We start from the raw sequence: 21,084 nt of genomic DNA, 5'->3' as shown, positions 1-21,084 counted from the left end.
TACTTTTACAGTTGTTCTTATGTAGCGATATCCTAGTGTCAAAACAAGATGTAGAAAGAAACTTCCTGGCAGATTAAAACTGTGTGCCAGACCGCGACTCGAACTCAGGATCTCTGCCTTTCGCGGGAAAGTGCTCTACCGACTTTTTTCTTTCTTTTTAATGTCATTTTGTTCGCTTTCGTTCGTTGCATCTGCTCGGGGCGGGCGTAAGACACCCGTTTTTAAATTCGTCATTGATCGATTAACTCAGTTTTTTTTTATTACTATTATTACAGAGGGCAGCTAACCCTGTGACCGAACACGCTGAGCTACCGTGCCGGCGTTAAAATGATAATTAAATCAAGACCCTACGCTGCCGACAGGCGTTGATATACATCAATGGGGACAGTTGAAAATGTGTGCCCCGGCTGGGACTCGAACCTGGGATCCCCTGTTTACATGGCAGACGCTCTATCCATCTGAACCAAGAGCACAACCGACTGAGCTACCCAAACACGACTCGGGACCCTCATCACAGCTTCAGTTCTCCCAGTACCTCGTCTCCTACCTTCCAGACTTCTCAGAATCTCTTCTGCGAACCCAGCAAGACTAGCACTCCTGGAAGAAAGGATATTGCAGAGACATGGCTTAGCCACAGGCTGGGGGATGTTTCCAGAATGAAACTTTCACTCTGCAGCGGAGTGTGCGCTGATATGAAACTTCCTGGCAGATTAAAACTGTATGCCGGACCGAGACTCGAACTCGGGACCTTTACCTTTCGCGGGCAGTGCTCTACCAACGTAGCTACCCAATCACGACTCACGACCCTTCCTCACAGCTTCAATTCTGCCAATACCTCGTCTCCTATCTTCCAAATCTGCCAGGAAGTTTCGTATCAGCGCACACTCCACTGCAGAGTGAAAGATTCATTCTGGATCTAGAAAGAAGTTTCCGATAAAGGAAAACATAAAGTACACTTCACAACAGTGATACCAGACATTTTAACGAGTGTAATTTCATAGTACGTCCTGGTAGGTGTGTAGGCGGCTCCATAAAGGTCTCAGTAGATGTCGGTTACCGGCTTGAGTGGCCGTGCGGTTCTAGGCGCTACAGTCTGGAGCCGAGCGACCGCTACGGTCGCAGGTTCGAATCCTGCCTCGGGTATGGCTGTGTGTGATGTCCTTAGGTTAGTTAGGTTTAATTAGTTCTAAGTTCTAGGCGAATAATGACCTCAGAAGTTAAGTCGCATAGTGCTCAGAGCCATTTGAACCAATTTGTGATGTCAGTTATTTACGACCGCCAAGCGCAAAAGTATCGGAACGGCTGAACCAGGTGGACAAGTGTTATGCCTGTTAGCGGAGGGCTGTCTATATTCCTGTTAAGAAAGAACTAAACGAACCCGAGGGTGGCAATCCCTGGAGTCCTGCTACCATAACAGAATGTACGTGCAAATGGATAAGAAGGACTAATGAATATCATAAAATTAAATGTTCTAGCGCACTGCATATCCGATCTTGAAGATAAATATGCAAGCACACATCTTCCCCAATCACTGTAGCTCACTGGCTTCAGTCCAAGCTTTGCACCTGCCTACCGCCAGAAATAATTGCCCAATTACCGTAACTTTCAACGCCGTCCTTTGGCACAGTGATTAACCCGACAGCTTGTCCATTACTGGAGCGACTCCGTATTAATTCACTGCCAAATTTGGTAGCACCTGAGGATAAGACATCTTCCACGGGCGTAATGGCACTGCAATACATTTTAATTGTAGCACCATCTCAACGGTTTCATTGCTGTCTTTGCTCTCAAAGGCTCGCACAAATGGGTTCTTACGTCGCAACTCTGTAAATCGTTTTCTGCCTTCTATATGGAATTTCCTGGAAAAATCCGAAATAGCTAAAGTGTTTCATCTCCACTTCCTACTTTTCAAGATGCAGAACGTAGTTTGATGTGCTTCGTTAGAATTACTTTGTATCAGAATTTTGTGTGTGTTGGTGTGTACTAAGTTTTTGATACCTACCTACGTCTGTTTCACTCATTCTTTGTCCATTATTAAAATTTCTGTCATTTTCTGCCACTGCCAAGGCAGCTATTCCCAGATGACTTACTGGGGGGCATTAATATGGGATGTGTTCACCCTCCGCCTTAACGGCGCTTGAATTCTGATGGGGACACTTTCAGTGAGGTGTCTGAATGTGGAGGAACGGCAGCCAGTTCTTCCTCAAGAGCCAAAGCTAGAGATGGAAGTGGAGTGAGACGCTGGGTCTGGAGCGAAGTCGACGCGCTAATTCGTCCCAAAGGTGTTCCATTTGGTTCAGGTTGGGACTCTGGGCAGGCCAGTCCATTTCAGGAATGTTAGCGTCCGCAATCCATTGGTCCACAGATGCTGCTTTATGGCAAAGTCATGCTCATATAATCAGACACCGACTCTGAACTGTCCCTTTACTGTACGCGGAACACAATGCTGTAATTTGGGTTCACATTCTTCAGCACATAACGTTTTCAAATGGTTCAAATGGCTCTAAGCACTATGGGACTTAACATCTGAGGTCATCAGTCCCCTATACTTAGAACAACTTAAACCTAACTAACCTAAGGACATCTCCCACATCCATGCCCGAGGTAGGATTCGAACCTGCGACCGTAGCAGCAGCGCGGTTCCGGACTGAAGCGCCTAAAACCGCTCGGCCACAGCGGCCGGCTAGCGTTTTCTTAAGCGCAGTTAGGGGACAAGACCTCAAGCACGAAACATACCATCCTACCATAACATCACCTCTTCCGTACACCACTCTTGACACTAGATATGAAGGGAGGTAGCGTTCTCCAGGCACCTGCCAAACCCAAAAACTTCCTTCGGACTGCCACAAGGTATAGCGTGATTCATCACTACAAATAACTCCTTTTACAATCATCCACGGTTCAGTGCCGTCGCCCTTTACAACGCCTCAAGAGTCACTTACACTGACTACAGAAATGTGTGGGTAATGACAAGGTTCTTTGCTATTTACCTCGCCTTTTAACCCCAAACGCGCAGTCATTGTATTAGCTGGATTGCTGTTAGTACTTCCCAACTGAAGAGTAATTCCTTCCGTTTATCTCAAGCGATGTTTTTACAACCACCCTCGGCAATTTACGACAGTCCCTGACCGTCAGTTAAGAAGGGTTGAAGTGTCCATGACGGGTTTGTTACTCATGTGATATCCAAGCTACATCTACATCTACATGGATACTCTGAAAATCACATTTAAGTGCCTGGCAGAGTGATCATCGAACGACCTTCACATTTCTCTATTATTCCAATCTCGTAAAGAATGAACACCTATATCTTTCCGCACGAGCTCTGCTTTCCCTTATTTTATCGTAGTGAGCCCTGCTCCCTATGTAGGTCGCTGTCAACAAAATATTTTCGCATTCAGAGGAGAAAGTTGGTGATTAGAATTTCGTGAGAAGGTTCCGTCGCAACGAAAAACGCCTTTCTTGTAATGATGTCCAGCCCGAATCCTGTATCATTTCTGTGGCACACTCTCCCACATTTGGCGATAATACAAAATGTGCTGCTTTTCTTTCAACTTTTTCGATGAGCTCCGTTAGTCCTATCTGGTAAGGACCCTCCACCGCGCAGCAGTATTCTAAAGTATTCGAAGTCACTGAGGTGTCTGATCGATCCACCCTGCTGTTAGCGCTTCTCCGCCTTTAACACAGCAGTCCCCGCCTCTTGGCGGATCTGACTGTCGTGACATTCAGTGGCCAGTTCCGCGTTACGTAGGAGTAGTTGGCTTCATTTACACTCTGACATGTAAATAACGGTGAGCTGTTTGGCATCATTTTGTTCAGAAGCGTCGAAGTATGTTTCTTTCATATCAACCTCTCATAAAACTGCACCGTTTCATTTTCATGTATTCGGTTACACTAGTGGATTATATTTCATTACGTGAACTCCAGAGAATCTGCTGATGCTATACTACGTTTTAGAGTAGGTATGTTAGGAGCCAGTCCAGACGTATGCCTTACATATTCACTAAAGAAGTCAAAAGTGCTCAGACACTGGTGATATGCAGCAAGATTGTTATTCTCTTTAACATCCTACAACGTCTTGAGTAAATTACGACAAATGGTCCCACAGCTCTTCCTTTTCGCAACATCTGTTGCAGAATTATGTTACTGTACTAGCAATAAAAATTAATGCCAAGCCTCTGTGTAAGTAGCGTTTGATGTCTACATCGATTTTTCGCAGTTCCGCGTATTTGAAATTTTATTTATAGCACCTCTGGTTCATTCAACGCTGGGAAGATAATTGCTTAGAAACCATGAACGATGACGCACGGGCTTAATTTCGGACAGGAATGTTCAAGAAACAGCTGCGTCAATTCGGTTTATTAAAACCTGTCGCCAAAAAGGTGACAGCAAAAATAAAGTCGTAAAAACACTCGCTAAACAATTAACGTCAGTTTCAGGGGACACAAGCACTCAAAATTCAATGCGTCCGAACTCTAGAAGGCGTCAGTTGCTCGCACAAGTAGCTTGCACGTTCTTAATCATTCTCCGAAATATATACATAGTGATTACTTATTCAAATATATTCATTGCGAAAATTAAATTATGCGCTCACTTCCCGGGTGGTAGGGAATATTTTTGTGGTGTTAATTAAAATCACCACTTCATCGCGATTTGGCGCTATGAGTTTAAATCATGCGGCAGTATCCCGGATGTGTATACTTGCATCAAGTCCACGTGACAACACATCCTCAATAAAACGATAACGCTTCACCTTACGCGTAAGTATATGTACCCAAGAGAGAATTGTAGAACAAGTGCTCTGTTTCCGTACGATGAATCACGAACTGAACTATTCCTGCGTAAGAAGCAGCAGGAATTCACTGATCACCAGCTGTGTGAAACCTAGATCGCTCGTTTTCTTAATGCGACCCAAATGTAGACTGCGGGTTGTAAGCTTACGTCCTGTTCGTTGCCTTGCGCAAAGCCTTCGTTAAGTGCATACTAGCTCTAATATATTTTAATTACCTCCCCGCAACTAGTTTTTATGAGAAGCTCGTCATGAGCTGTTACGCGTATTACAAAATGAAGCCATCTATAGAATAACCCACATTATCAAAACGTATCACTTATATTCAGCAGCACGGAAGTGCTATCAGGAAGGTTGTGGAGATGCAGCTGCAATTATTATCAATGCTTATTCTCTCAGTTCATTTTCATCTCCTCCATAGGCGTGCGGCGTACCATCAGTAACTTTGAACATGGGTACAGAAAGAAAAGACAAAAAAAATCCTTTCCACAATATCTACTCTTGCACAGTAATTTATTAAACACGATGCGGATAATGACGTAGGGCTGTAATGGTAAACACAATCGATGGTCCAATGGTTCGTAAGTTCTACTGCAGAATATACCAGTTTTTACTCGGAACAGCATAAATTCTATCAAAATCCCGACAACAAGTCAGTTGAAGAAAGAGAGATAGTAAGAGCTCATAAAACTTTTGATCGCCTCAAAATAACAACGCTCATAAATCTCCGAAACGCGTTAATACTGCCATGCGGTTTTTATGGCAGGGAATGTTAACAGCGACACCGTTGAACCAAGTTTATGGAAATTGTTTAAAGTCTCGAGTCGATGTAACTGTTCAAAAATCAGACTTTGTCACACACTTGATATTAATTTCACCGGCATAGTGCAGCTCTCCAGAAAGTACTTTATAACCGCCCACCAATCAGACAGTCGAGGGACATGGACTCGGCGTAGCTTTACTGACGACTACCTCGTGTACATCGTAAGTATTTCATAAAAATGAGCGGATATTAATCGGTTGTATGCAAAAATGGGTTATGTCACCAACAACCCATCGGCTCATCACAAAATACATGGTCAAGTGACCATCGCCTATGTTCGACGTCAATGAGCCGTAACCACTCTCAGACGGTAGGCCGTAGCACTAGCAGTGGAAAATACACTCCTGGAAATTGAAATAAGAACACCGTGAATTCATTGTCCCAGGAAGGGGAAACTTTATTGACACATTCCTGGGGTCAGATACATCACATGATCACACTGACAGAACCACAGGCACATAGACACAGGCAACAGAGCATGCACAATGTCGGCACTAGTACAGTGTATATCCACCTTTCGCAGCAATGCAGGCTGCTATTCTCCCATGGAGACGATCGTAGAGATGCTGGATGTAGTCCTGTGGAACGGCTTGCCATGCCATTTCCACCAGGCGCCTCAGTTGGACCTGCGTTCGTGCTGGACGTGCAGACCGCGTGAGACGACGCTTCATCCAGTCCCAAACATGCTCAATGGGGGACAGATCCGGAGATCTTGCTGGCCAGGGTAGTTGACTTACACCTTCTAGAGCACGTTGGGTGGCACGGGATACATGCGGACGTGCATTGTCCTGTTGGAACAGCAAGTTCCCTTGCCGGTCTAGGAATGGTAGAACGATGGGTTCGATGACGGTTTGGATGTACCGTGCACTATTCAGTGTCCCCTCGACGATCACCAGTGGTGTACGGCCAGTGTAGGAGATCGCTCCCCACACCATGATGCCGGGTGTTGGCCCTGTGTGCCTCGGTCGTATGCAGTCCTGATTGTGGCGCTCACCTGCACGGCGCCAAACACGCATACGACCATCATTGGCACCAAGGCAGAAGCGACTCTCATCGCTGAAGACGACACGTCTCCATTCGTCCCTCCATTCACGCCTGTCGCGACACCACTGGAGGCGGGCTGCACGATGTTGGGGCGTGAGCGGAAGACGGCCTAACGGTGTGCGGGACCGTAGCCCAGCTTCATGGAGACGGTTGCGAATGGTCCTCGCCGATACCCCAGGAGCAACAGTGTCCCTAATTGCTGGGAAGTGGCGGTGCGGTCCCCTACGGCACTGCGTAGGATCCTACGGTCTTGGTGTGCATCCGTGCGTCGCTGCGGTCCGGTCCCAGGTCGACGGGCACGTGCACCTTCCGCCGACCACTGGCGACAACATCGATGTACTGTGGAGACCTCACGCCCCACGTGTTGAACAATTCGGCGGTACGTCCACCCGGCCTCCCGCATGCCCACTATACGCCCTCGCTCAAAGTCCGTCAACTGCACATACGGTTCACGTCCACGCTGTCGCGGCATGCTACCAGTGTTAAAGACTGCGATGGAGCTCCGTATGCCACGGCAAACTGGCTGACACTGACGGCGGCGGTGCACAAATGCTGCGCAGCTAGCGCCATTCGACGGCCAACACCGCGGTTCCTGGTGTGTCCCCTGTGCCGTGCGTGTGATCATTGCTTGTACAGCCCTCTCGCAGTGTCCGGAGCAAGTATGGTGGGTCTGACACACCGGTGTCAATGTGTTCTTTTTTCCATTTCCAGGAGTGTATACAAGATGTTTCGTGAGGACGCGGAAAACAGTGCAGCAGTTTTCGTAGTGTGGAAACGTCGCTAGTTATCTGACTTCCAATAGGCAAGGCCAAGGGTAGAAGAATTTCCAAAACGGCTAAGTTTGTGTACCGTTCGCGTGTCACCATGAGATGCGTGAAAAATTTCGGCATCATGCATAGGGTTTAGATTTGTGCTTCTTTGCTACTATGTTCGCACCATATTTCTCAGACCGTATCCACATATGCCCCTGAATGCATCAACAAATATGTATCATTATGCGACACAGAGTTTAGGAAGCTGGCCGCTTCAGTCTGGCACCGCGCTCCTGCTACGGTCACAGGTTCGAATCCTGCCTCGGACATCGATGTGTGTGACGCCCTTAGGTTATTTAGGTTTAAGTAGTTCTAAGTCTAGGGGACTGATGACCTCAGATGTTAAGTCCCGTAGCGCTTAGAGCCTTTGAACCATTTTTGACATAGCGGACGACGTTTTCCCGCCTTTCCTTACATGCGGTATAAATCTACGATACGGTGTCTCTCTTAAAACAACAAATACTTCTGCTCCCTTGCTTATAAAAGCACCCACCGTAAGTGTGCCGACAATCTGCCCGCGGAACAATCCGCTTAGCTCCGACATAACTACAGGGAGCACTGTCCTATCACATCTGAAACTCGCAACGTACTGAGCACACTGATGCGTTTCTCGCTGTGTCTCCACATTTTTGTCCAACCGCTGTGTGTTGTACCGGAACGTTGTTTCCGCCTTCGTCACTGTGCCGACGCCAGGCTCGCAGCAGTTTTACGCTGACATTGAACTGAGACAGAGCTTTTGCTGTGACGTCGGGACGGCCTGCTCTCCAGCGGCCCTTGCCAGTAACCCCCATGAAGGTGTGCTTGCAGTCCACCTGCATCCAGCACAGCTGGCGAGATAGCCTCAACGTGACGACAGTCCCTCTGAAGTGCCCCTGCCAGGTAACGAAGCGCCGTTTTGTGCAGCCTTGCAGCGTGCAGGTCATACGACTTAACCCAAAACGGAGTCTTAGGTCGAAGCCCGTCGTGCAGTTCATTCCTTCTGTTCACCACAAGGGGTCCAGAGAGAAAGAGAAGAGAAGAGAGAGAGGGAGAGGGAGAGGCCATCATAGAGCAGATGATAGCCAGCAGGGGTCGCTGTGCAGCTAGCGGTCGGCGGGCCGCTAGTACCTCCGTGCAGGAGATAACAGCGCGCGTGATCTACGTCCTGACGGGCAGCTAACGGTGCCTGGCTGGGGTCGCTCTCTGCTAACGATCTAGAGTTCATTCCCGATGAATTAACGACTCCGTCACGTGATGTCCAACTTAGATTCAAGGTGGTGGTGAGCTGCACCGGCAGGGTCATTATATTCATGTAAGGAACAAATAGCGTATTTAAAAGTTAGAAAGGCAGCTGAGTGTTCCGTAAAAATGGGATTATGTATACACACAGTTCATCCACCTACGGAATCTAGAATTTAGACAATTTTTATCTCTCATCGATATCGATACTGGCAAGTGACACACTCCCTTTTTAACCCACCGTTATTGACTAGTTGAGCGCGGGATTAGCCGAACGGTCGCGGGCGCTGCAGTCATGGACTGTGCGGCTGGTCCCGGCGGAGGTTCGAGTCCTCCCTCGGGCATGGGTGTGTGTGTGTTTGTCCTTAGGGTAATTTAGGTAGTGTGTAAGCTTAGGGACTGATGACCTTAGCAGTTAAGTCCCATAAGATTTCACACATATTTGAACATTTTTTGACTAGTTGGTTACAGCCAAACAGTTTAGAATAATTTGACCGTGTACAACTGATAAAGGCGGATCGGTTAATATTTACACGGTAGTTGTTTCGTAACAAATCCAACAAAGCTAATTAGGATGTCAGTTAGCAATAATCGGTACATACTTCGTTGTCAATACTCTACATCTACATGGATACTTTGCAAAGCACATTTAAGTGCCTGGCAGAGGGTTCATCGAACCACTTTCACATTTCTCTATTATTCCAATCTCGTATAGAGCGCGGAAAGAATGAGCACCTATATCTTTCCGTACGAGCTCTGATTTCCCTTATTTTATCGTGGTGATCGTTCCTCCCTATGTAGGTTGGAGTCAACAAAATATTTTCGCATTCGAAGGAGAAAGTTGGTGATTGGAATTTCGTGAGAAGATTCCGTCGCAACAATAAACACCTTTCTTTCAATGATGTCCAGCCGAAATCCTGTATTATTTCTGTGACACTCTCCCCCATATTTCGCGATAATACAAAACGTGCTGCCTTTCTTTGAACTTTTTCGATGTACTCAGTCAGTTCTACCTGGTAAGGATCCCACACCGCACAGCAGTATTCTAAGAAAGGACGGACAAGCGTAGTGTAGGCAGTCTCCTTAGTAGGTCTGTTACATTTTCTAAGTGTCCTGCCAATAAAACAAGTCCGGTTAGCCTCCCCACAAAATTTTGTATGTGTTCCTTCCAATTTAAGGTGTTCGTAACTCTAATACCTAGGTATTCAGTTGAATTTACAGCTTTTAGATTAGACTGATTTATCGTGTAACCGAAGTGCATGACCTCACACTTTTCGTTATTTAGGGTCAACTGCCACTTTTCGCACCATTCAGATATCTTTTCTAAATTGTTTTGCAGTTTGTTTTGATCTTCTGATGACTTTATTAGTCCATAAACGACTGTGTCATCTGCAAACAACCGAAGATGCCTGCTCAGATTGTCTCCCAAATCGTTTATATAGATAAGGAACAGCAAAGGGCCTGTAACACTACCTTGGGGAACGCCAGAAACCACTTCTGTTTTACTCGGTGACTTTCCGTCAATTACTACGAACTGTAACACCTCTGACAAGAAATTAAAAATCCATCACATAACAGACAATATTCCATAAGCACGCAATTTCACTACGAGCCGCTTTGTGGTAGTGTCAAAAGCCTTCCAGATATCCAGAAATACGGAATCGATCTGAAATCCAATGTCAATAGCACTCAACACTTCATGTGAATAAAGAGCTAGTTGTGTTTCACAAGGACGGTGTTTTCTAAACCCATGTTGACTGTGTGTCAATAGACCGATTTCTTCGAGGTAATTCATAATGTTCGAACACAATATATGTTTCAAAACGCTGCTGCATGTCGACATTTACGATATGGGCCTGTAAGTTAGTGGATTACTCCTACTACCTATATCTATTGTCTAAAAAGCATGAATGAGGCAGTTACTCCCTTCGTCTGACAAGATAATAACGCATAACTCATCATAGGTCGCCTGTTAATATCGCCATGCAGCATTGAATGCGCAATCCTCCGTGCAATCTAAATCGTGGGTGCCCGGCGCGGTGGTAGCGTAATGACGGTGCACAAATGAGCACTAAAACACATCAAAAAAATGCCATTTCCATATTTTCTGGAGGTCGGACGCACGGCGTTGGTTGGCACACACAGCCGTTAAACAATTGTAAACGCGGTCTGTCGTCCTGCCGAAATCCTCCCTGCTCGATTAGCTGCTAGCATATTTGTTGCTCGTAGTCTCAGCAATGTCTACTTTCTAGCGCATTCGGCGCTCGACTATCGATAGAACCTGCTGCGACCGGCATGCGGCAAAGATACGAATATTGTTCTAAATACGTAAGGGGCGTTTGACCCCTTACACAAGATATCGGTCCCGGGAATTCCGAGACCGTATTAAAATCTCTACAGTAATTCCTCAGCATAGCCCGGACATGCAAAAAGAAGCGTTCAGTTTATGTATATTGACAAAAGAGATTTAATGAAACATTTTTATTTACTTACTAAACCGTGACAACAGCTTGCATTTTGTGTTCGCATGCAGTAAGATTTTTTCTGTTATGCTGTTGACGAATGATGAATGCAATGTAAGATATAAAGGCAGACAGGTTTCTTTATGTGATATAATTACAACTTAGCAATTTTCGGATTTTTTCCCTTACTTTCACTGTGAAACCTTTCTTCTTGCCAAATTTCATGGCAAGTACCCTATACATTTTGATGAGTGAGTTTGCGAGTATCAAAATAATGGACGTAAATGCCTGAATCTTTTTATTGCATTGACTTACGAGCTTTAATTTTTTACACCGCCAAGGAACCATAGGTATTAGTATGTGACATACGTTTCAACTTGCTTTGTCCAGCCGTTCCTCAGAAAAAAGGGTTCTTAACACATATAAGGACATACTTACATACAAACGGACAACAATACGATCCAACAAGCGTCCCGTTTTTAAAAAAGCAGTTGAGGTGCGGAACCCTTCAAAAAGTATCTCATATTCCTACAGCAAGTCACATTGTTTAGAAGAATAACTTCTATAATTCGGACACCAATACATGTTGATATAAGGGTGTTTTACCTGTGACGTGCCTCGCTGTTTAACAGCGCGGTTTGAGGCGCTTTGCCACGGTTCGCGCAGCTCCCCCCGGCCGAAGGTTCGAGTCCTTAAATGGGCGTGGGCATGTGTGATGTCCTTAGCGTAAGTTAGTTTAAGTTAGATTAAGTAGTGTGTAAGCCTAGAGACCGATGACCTCAGCAGTTTGGTCCCTTAGGAACTTACCACAAATTTCCTAGCACTTGTGACGAGTAACGTGTAATATTCGGTGGTGTAGGCAGCACTCACATGAGACAGCATAGTAAATTATTACAATACGCACATGTGGGAAAAGCAAGTCCTCGAGCACTCACGGAAGTGAGACATCAGGATCATTGCATTATTAATGTGTGAGCAGGAATTGTTGGTGGCAAACTCAAAGGTCTCTGCACTTTACCACACAGATTAATAGATACTGTTTATCACGGATTTCAGCACGATGAATTACCAGCGCTATTAAAGTTTGCGACCATCCAGAATGGGCATGTAATAAGTTCTTGGTAACATCTTGGTCGCAGACAAAATTATTTATTGTGACGCCTTTCGATTTATCATCTTCAGACAACTGTGGAAATAAAAGGCAATACAAAAGTCATAAATAGTAGTATATATCATGGAACAGCAAGAACGAAGCTCATGCTGAAAAGTAGGTGTTGTCCTTAGAAACTGGTCAAAAATGCACCCACTGTCAAGCAGTACATAGACTCATGTGAGATGTACACTTTAAGTGCAATTTCAAAAGCTGCTAGCCATGAGACGTCGCATGCCAAACTGCCGTTGACAGTAACCTCGGCAGTAACCTGACAGTTCTTAACTTCAGTGATCTGGCGGAAACCGGTGTTACCAATGCGGCAAGACCGTCGGCACTTTCCTCCACTACGTGTTGTCATTTTCTATATCGAGTTTGTCAGTAATGTTACTTCATTATTTATTTATTGTTAAGCTAATCCAGCCTTTACGAGGTGTAGTCTCTTTAATCTTGAGCTAACAGATACAATTTCAGTTACTATTTCCACACCTCTCTGATTCTTGCTGTCCTCTGCCTTTCGGAGCCTGCGACTTTCTTCAGTTCTTAATCCCAACGCTCGGATAGTCTGGCTCGTGGTCTTCGTTTTTCTCCGGGACCACTCTAGAAGTGCCTTTGTCCATCTTCCGTCATTTCTTCGTTTGGTAAGTCCTGCCTATTTCCATTTTAGTCCCTTTACGCTTTACACAACATCCTGAAGTCCTGTTATTGCTCTAATGTCTTCAGTTCTTTTCCGATCTTTCTTAGTAAGACATTGGAGTGGCCTTTCCATAGTTCTCTGAGCTATTCGTAGCTTTCTTTTGAAAAAGTGTTTGTGTTGTGGCATAGCAAGACAGCCACGCCACTCGGAAGTAGCCGAAATGCACGCGTTACACACGCCGGCTGGCGTGACGTCTGGAACAGGATACGTAATGAATGCTATAAAGAAAAGTACGTAGCTCCTCCAATACTTAACTTTATTCCATCATTGTGGTACATCGCTCTTGACGATACAAGTGAGACTCTCAGATATGGTTAATGGCGCCTTGCTAGTTCGTAGCCATGGACTTAGCTGAAGGCTATTCTAACTGTCTCTCGGCAAATGAGAGAAAGGCTTCGTCAGTGTAGTCGCTAGCAAAGTCGTCGTACAACTTGGGCGAGTGCTAGTACGTCTCTCAAGACCTGCCGTGTGGTGGCGCTCGGTCTGCAATTACTGACAGTGGCGACACGCGGGTCCGACATGTACTATTGGACCGCGGCCGATTTAAAGCTACCACCTAGCAAGTGTGGTGTCTGGCGGTGACACCACAGTTTGAAATACAAGTTTTTCAGCAATACGTTACAAGAGGTAGAACTCACTGTTCGGTATCAACCTTTTTTTTAAGTGGTTTGCCATGCAGCGGGGTTGATTCCCGTCTGGACCAGAGATTTCCCACCTAGGGACTGGGTATTCCATTGTCCTCATCATCATGGACGCGCAAGTCGCCCAGTATGGCATAAATACTTGCAAATCGGCAGCCGAACTTACCCAGATGCGGATTCCCTGCCGTGAATGCCATACGATCATATCATTTAATTTATCCGTATTTCAAGACCATTGGCTATCACTGACGTAATGCTAGAGACGACGGATTTATATTATGGCAGCTGCAAAACATGCAGCAGTTTCTCTTCCTACCATACAAGAGCAGTTGGTCCACCTTGACACCATCTCCAGCAGTCACCAAGGACACCTCTTCTTCGACTTATTTTGTAGCTAGCTCATTTCTACTGTAGTGTTTCTGTTCTGTAATAACTTTCGCATTTACAGAACAACAGTCTGCAGATGATCAAACATTGATCTAAGCCGGTCTCTTTTTCTTTAAATTATTTTATGCAGTCTAGTCCGTTTTTTTATATTTTTAATAATGTTTTGAAACCTCTGACATTTCCATAGCCGGCCTCTGTGGACGAGCGGTTGTAGGCGCTTCAGTCCGGAACCGCGCTGCTGCTACCGTCGCGCAGGTTCTAATCCTCCCTCGTGCATGGATGTGTGTGATGTCCTTCGGTTAGTTAGGTTTTAGTTCTACGTCTAGGGGACTGATGTCCTCAGATGTTAAGTCCCATAGTGCGTAGAGCCATTTGAACCATTTTTGAACCATTTCCATAAACAGTTTCAAAAAATCTTATTCCGTGTCTTCACGGTTCAAATGGCTCTGAGCACTATGGGACTTAACATCTATGGTCATCAGTCCCCTAGAACTTAGAACTACTTAAACCTAACTAACCTAAGGACATCACACAACACCCAGTCATCACGAGGCAGAGAAAATCCCTGACCCCGCCGGGAATCGAATCCTGGAACCCGGGCGTGGGAAGCGAGAACGCTGCCGCACTATCTTCACGGGGTCAGCGCGTTAATCTGGATTTGGCAGTATTACTGGCAGAGAATGTTCGGATCTTCTTCGCCCACCCCTCTCCACACTACAAGTCCCTGCCCATCTTCTCCGGGACGGTATTTGTGCAATCTGCTTGTGCCTTGCGTTATTCCATCTGAAAGATGAAAACGTGTTCGAAATGTTTGCAAATCGTGTCACTGACACGGGGCGTGGTTACCCGATAGGTAGTCTAGTCGGACGAGAGAAACCGCCTAAAAGCCACATCCGGTACATCGGCCTCGTCGTTAATCCATCGGGCAGATTCTATCAGGTGCCCGCCGCGGTCCCCGGGTGCGGCGTGCTAATAAGAGCGACTACCCGGCAAGGTCCCTATTCGCCCTGATCGTGCTGTTAACTACGAGGGTTGTTTTTTAAGTAAGGGCCGTTTTTATTTTTAACAAAAGATAGAAATACTTTTGTAAAAAAAACTTTTATTTTCTGATTCTACACAATTTTACCTATTTTTCTACATAGTTGCCTTGTTTATTTAAGCACTTGTCATACCGTACAACTAAGTTTTTAATTCCCTCTTCAAAGAATTCGACCGCCTGCTCCGACAGCCAAGAGTTCACGGCCGCTTTCACGTCATCGTCGTCATTGAAGCGCTGCCCGCCAAGATGGTGTTTCAGGTACCGTAAAAGGTGAAAATCGCTAGGAGCAAGGTCGGGGCTGTATGGTGCATGGTCCAATACTTCCCAGCCAAAAGAATCAATCAAATCCCGAGTCTTTTGAGAGGAGTGACGCCTAGCGTTATCGTGCAGGAGCAAAGCTCCTTTTGTCAGCATGCCGCGCCTTTTGTTTTGAATTGCTCTGCGGAGCTTCTTTAGAGTTCCACAGTAGGCATCTGAGTTGATTGTCGTTCCTCGTGGCATAAAGTCCACTAGCAAAACACCGCGCCGGTCCCAGAACACAGTTGCCATAATCTTGCGCTTTGACAGCGTCTGTTTGGCTTTGACCTTGACGGGTGAGGTTGTATGTCGCCATTCCATCGATTGTCGCTTGCTCTCGGGAGTGATATGGGATACCCATGTTTCATCTCCAGTGACAATTTGACATGTCATCCTCTTCTTCCTCGTAACGAATCAAAAAGTCCAATGAAGTGGCAAATCTCTTCCCTTTGTGGTCCTCTGTGAGAAGTCTGGGTATCCACCGAGAACACAGTTTCTTAAAGTTTAGGTTTTCAGACACAATTTTGTACAAAACCGATCTTGAAACTTGTGGAAATTCCAAAGAAAGAGTGGAAATTGTGAATCTTCTGTCCTCACGAATCTTTGTTTCGACTGCAGCCACCAAATCATCAGTGATCACAGAGGGCCGGCCTGAGCGTTCTTCGTCATGGACGTTTTGACGGCCGTTTTTAAACTCTCTAACCCATTGACGCACTTTACCTTCACTCATTGCATTCAAGCCATAAACTTCTGTTAACCGACGATGAATTTCTGCAGCTGATAGGCTTCTCGCGGTCAAAAAACGTATCACTGACCGTATCTCACACGCGGCGGGCGATTCAATAATCGTAAACATTATAAAGCAGCACAGCGATGCGTACACGTCAGCTACAGAGCTGCAACTTGCATCAGTGTCAACGGGAGGGATGCCGGCAAGTGGCGCGGTGGCTTATTGCGGCGTCCGCGCGAACTACGGGACTATGCGCGCGAACAGCTCTTACTTAAAAAACAACCCTCGTATATTAGTTACTTAATTACAAATGTCGTGATTGCCAGCGTCGCAGAAACTTTTTTGTCGCACTTTCATCCAGCAGACGCAGGAAAGTGGAATACTTTATTTTACGATGTAGCACTTCCGGGAATGAATCCCTATTGAAAATACCTCCCCACAACGAGCTAAGAAACACTCGGGCCTTGCACATGGCAGATACACCAGACAGCTGCTTGGCTGCAGGAAGCTACCGCCGCCCCCCTGCCACCACCCCCACACTGGCCCGCCTTGTACCTACTGGCTGTGGCCGCTGGCCTGTGATCAAGCTACACACGCAGCTTTTACGGGCTCTCTCGGCCGTAAGACGCCGGCCGTATAAAGCGTGCCCATCAAAACCGCAGCGTAGCTCCACCGTTCACTCTGCCCACCGCCCAGTATCAGTTTTTACAACCACAATTTAAGATCGTCATACCCGGAGTAATCCGATGATAAACAGCGGCTCCTCGCTTTCGTCAGCGAAAAAGGAAGAGCGTTTCTCCCACACCAGCATACCGGAAGTTAATTCCTCTTTCATTTCTACAATCCTTGCAGCGTCATCAACGAGTAGCGTACGATGGTTAGCCAGGAAACTATAATAATGTGCGCTACCGCGTACAGATCTTTCACAGGTAATGAGAACCTTTACGGAGGGCTTAAGACGTCGGTAACTCTAGTATATGACAGCTTTCGACCACAACGCCCCTACATGTTGCCGAACAGACGTTTCAGTGCTGTGCCACAAAAGTTAATTAGGAATCACACAAGCTAGTAGTACCGACAGCTGACAGCTGATACATCACCAACAGGAAATGCCTTGAGCTTCTTCAAACATCTAGTCTTACTAAGGTTATGCAGTAATGAAAGGAGAGTCATTGTCCATGGACATTTTAATGTCGATTTCCTGTTTGAGAATAGCTTGATACTCAGCTTAAAATTTTTCATACATTAAAGTTCCCTAGTGCAATGATCATTCATTTCAGATTTAACTATCCAATTATTTATAAGTGAAACCAATAGTCAATACTTTATTTGATGGCCAAGCGTCAACAATAAAATATGCTGAGATGCGATACCGGGAGAAGACTTTTACAGAGCACTGAAAGATCTAAGTCAAAACAAGGCCCCGAGAATGGACGATATTCTGTTGGAACTACTGATAGCACTGGGAGAGCCAGCCATGACAAATCTCTTCGATCTGGTGTGCAATATGTACGAGACAGGCGAGATACCATCAGACTTCAAGAAGAATGTAATAACTCCAATTCCAAAGAGAACAGTTCCTGACAGGTGTGATATTAACGAACTACCAGTTTAATAAATTACGATTGCAAAATACTAACACTAATTCTTAACAGAATAATGGAAAAACTGATAGAATCCGACCACGGGGAAGATCAGTTTGGATTTCAGAGGAATGTAGGGACACGCGACGCCATACTGACCCAAAGATGTATCTTAAATTAAGGAAAAACAAACCTACATTCATAGTGTTTGCGGACTTGGAGAAAGTTTTTGACAGTGCTGACTGGAATACTCTCTTTGAAATTCTGAAGGTATCAGGGATACAATAGATAAAGCAAAAGGCTATTTACAACTTGTACAGAAATCATACGGCAGTAATAAGACTCAAGGGGCATTCAAGGGAAGCAGTGGTTCAGAAGGGAGTGAGACAGGGTTGTATCACATCCCCATTGTTATTCAGTCCGTACACTGAGCAAGCAGTAAAGGAAAGAGATTGAAGTTCAAGGACAACAAATGATTAATTTGAGGTTTGCCGACGACATTGTAATTTTGTCAGTTGAACGGCGTGGACAGGGTCTTGAAAGGAGGATATAAGTTGAGCATCACCAAAGGCAAAACAGGGATAATGGGATAATGGGATTTTGTCGAATAAAACCGGGTGATGCTGAGGGAATTAGATTAGGAAACGAGGCACTTAAAGTGGTAAATGAGTTCTGCTATTTGGGCAGCAAAACAACTAATGAAGGCTAAAGTAGAGAGGATATAAAATGTAGGCTGTCAATGGCAAGAAAATCGACTAGATACTCCGAAATGCACCTTTCGGCGCGTGGCTGAGGGTACTCCCTACCACTTCTAGTCATTTCATTTCCTGTTCCACTCTCAGAGTGAGGGATAAACGACTATCTATATGCCTCCGTATGAGCCCTATTTTCTAGTATCATATCTTCGGGGTCCTTACGCGCAATGTATATTGGAGGCAATAGAATCGTTCTGCAGTCAGCTTCAAATGCCGGTTCCCTAAATTATCTCGTTGGTGTTCATCGAAGAACGTCGCCTTCACTCCAGGGATTCACATTTGAGTTCCCGAAGCATCTCACTAACACTTGCGTGTTGTTCGAAACTACCAGTAAGAAATCCAGCAGGCCGCCTCTGGATTGCTTCGGTGTCTTCCTGTAATCCGACCTTGTAAGGATCCGAACCAATCGAACAGTACTCAAGCCTAGATCGCTCTACCGTCCTTTATAGATGACCCACACTTTCCTAGAATTCTTCCAATAAATCGAATTCGACCAGTCGCCTTTGCTGCCACAATCCTCACATGTTCGTTCCATTTCATATAGCTTTGCAACGTTACGACCAGATATTCAAACGACGGTACTGTATAGAGAAGGACACTTCTAACGCTGTATCCGAACATTACAGGTTTGTTTGTCCCACTCATCCGCATTAACTTCCATTTTTCTACAGTCACTCAATTTCGACGCCTTACCTTACACTACAACATCATCAGCAAACATCAGCACACTGCGGCCCACCCTGTGCGCCAAATCATTTATGTATATAGAGAACAGTAGCAGACCTATCACACTTCACTGGGGTACTCCAGACGAAACCCTTATCTCTGATGAACACTGCCATCGTCCGCCCCTGGTAGGTGAGTGGTCAGCGAGACGGAATGTCATACCTAACGGCCTGGGTTCGATTCCCGGCTTTGTCGGAGATTTTCTCCGAGCAGGGACTGAGTATTGTGTTGTCCTTATCGTCATCATTTCATCCCCATCGACACGCAAGTCGCCGAAGTGGCGTCAACTCGAAAGACTTGCACCAGGCGAACTGTCTACCCGACGGGAGGCCTTAGCCACACGGTATTTCCAACACTGCCGTCGAGGACAACATACTGGGATCTATAACTTAAGAAGTCATCGTACCACTCACATATCTGTGAATCTGTTCTCCAGGCTCGTAGCTTCTTTAACGGACTGCAGTGGGTCACCGTGTCAAACGCTTTGCGGAAATCTACAAACATGGAGTCTGCCTGTTGCCTTTCATCCATAGTTAGCAGTATATCATGTGAGAAAAAGGCAAGCTGAGTTTCGCACGTGCGTTGTCTTCTAAAACCATGCTGATTCGTAGACATAAGCTTCTCGATCTCAAGAAAATTTATTATATTAGAATTGAGAGTATGTTCACGGATTCTGCAGAAAACCGGTTAGGGATATTGGCCTATAATTTTGCTTCAAAACTTTTGACCGTTTTACAAATCAGCTAATGTGTTAATATTTGGCGTTAAACATGCAATCGGTTCCAACGAAAGATATACCGAAATAACAACGACAAACCAGTCATTTCATACAATGGTGTGTAGGAAACAGTCAAGAGAGGAGGAATCGTAAAGGAAATGAGCAAATGGAGAAAACTGGAAAAATTGGAAATTTGTGGGAAGTTCCTATGGTCACCGATGCTGAGGTCACCGATTCCTATGCTTACACACTACTTAATCTAACTTAAACTAACTTACGCTAAGGCAACACACACACTCATGCCCGAGGAAGGAGTCGAATCTCCGACAGCGGAAGCCGAGCGAACCGTGGCAAGGCGCGGGTAGCAAATGGAGAACTGTCAAGCTGTAGGTGCAGATACAATTGTAGTCAGCCGTCTTAGCTGAAGTCTACCAGTTTTATAGCATCGTCCTGCTAAGCAACATGCAGTTTTCTAGCTATGTTCAAATGACGGCATCCGATTAGGACGCCGCTGTTTTACGCGTGGTAATTCCGCGCAGCACTGCTGTGGTAATAGCGTACTCGACTTCCACGTGATTTCCCTCTACGTTCTCCAGAGTTATTGCTAAATTATGGAAACTGGCATAAAATAAGCGGGAGTGGCACATCAGTCTCCCTTAATATAACACGGCAAATATTCAGCAGGGCTGGAGAACGGTAAAGGCAGCTGACTGCCGAAGCGAAACAGTGAGTCGTCGAGCTGACGGCCAGTCGCCGCCCTTCCAGGATATGGCAGAGTAACGGGCTCCGAGCGAGCTCGTCTCAACTGCGCGACCACGCGGGCGCAGTGTAGCGAATAGCCGACCACTTGAGCCAACAAGAGTGCACGAGCCAGCGGTGTGTGTGCGTGCTTCTGTATGTATGTGTGTGTGTGTGTGTGTGTGTGTGGTTAAGCGTTTTGGCGAGCCGACGTCGTTCTGGTCGGCTCGCGCGCCGCTACGTCACGGCTGGCGGGGTCGCACTCACAGCCCTGAAGAGCGTGCGTCGCCCGTCACGCTGGCGTCCCACGCCAGCCATAAACCCCACAGCTGGCTCTGCTGCGGCGCGTGTCCCGTCCAGTCTGTATGGAACGCGTGTCGCCAGTCGGCGAACTCGGCTGAACTTCCGCGGATCACCACGACGACCTGTTACAGTACATTGCAGTCTCTGAAAACACTGACTGCGTTGTCTATCATTA

The 21,084-nt window shown here is 45.9% G+C and overlaps 1 long non-coding RNA gene across 1 annotated transcript in view; it reads left to right on the top strand.

The window, feature by feature from the left end:
* Positions 1–21,084, top strand: part of LOC126101030 (uncharacterized) — a 676,417-nt gene that overhangs the window by 378,342 nt on the left and 276,991 nt on the right. The window lies entirely within an intron of this gene.

This window comes from Schistocerca cancellata, chromosome 9 (assembly GCF_023864275.1).
Source record: "Schistocerca cancellata isolate TAMUIC-IGC-003103 chromosome 9, iqSchCanc2.1, whole genome shotgun sequence".
Lineage (NCBI taxonomy): Eukaryota > Metazoa > Arthropoda > Insecta > Orthoptera > Acrididae > Schistocerca > Schistocerca cancellata.
Note: the sequence above shows the minus strand (reverse complement) of the source record. Positions and strands in the feature narration are given on the sequence as shown.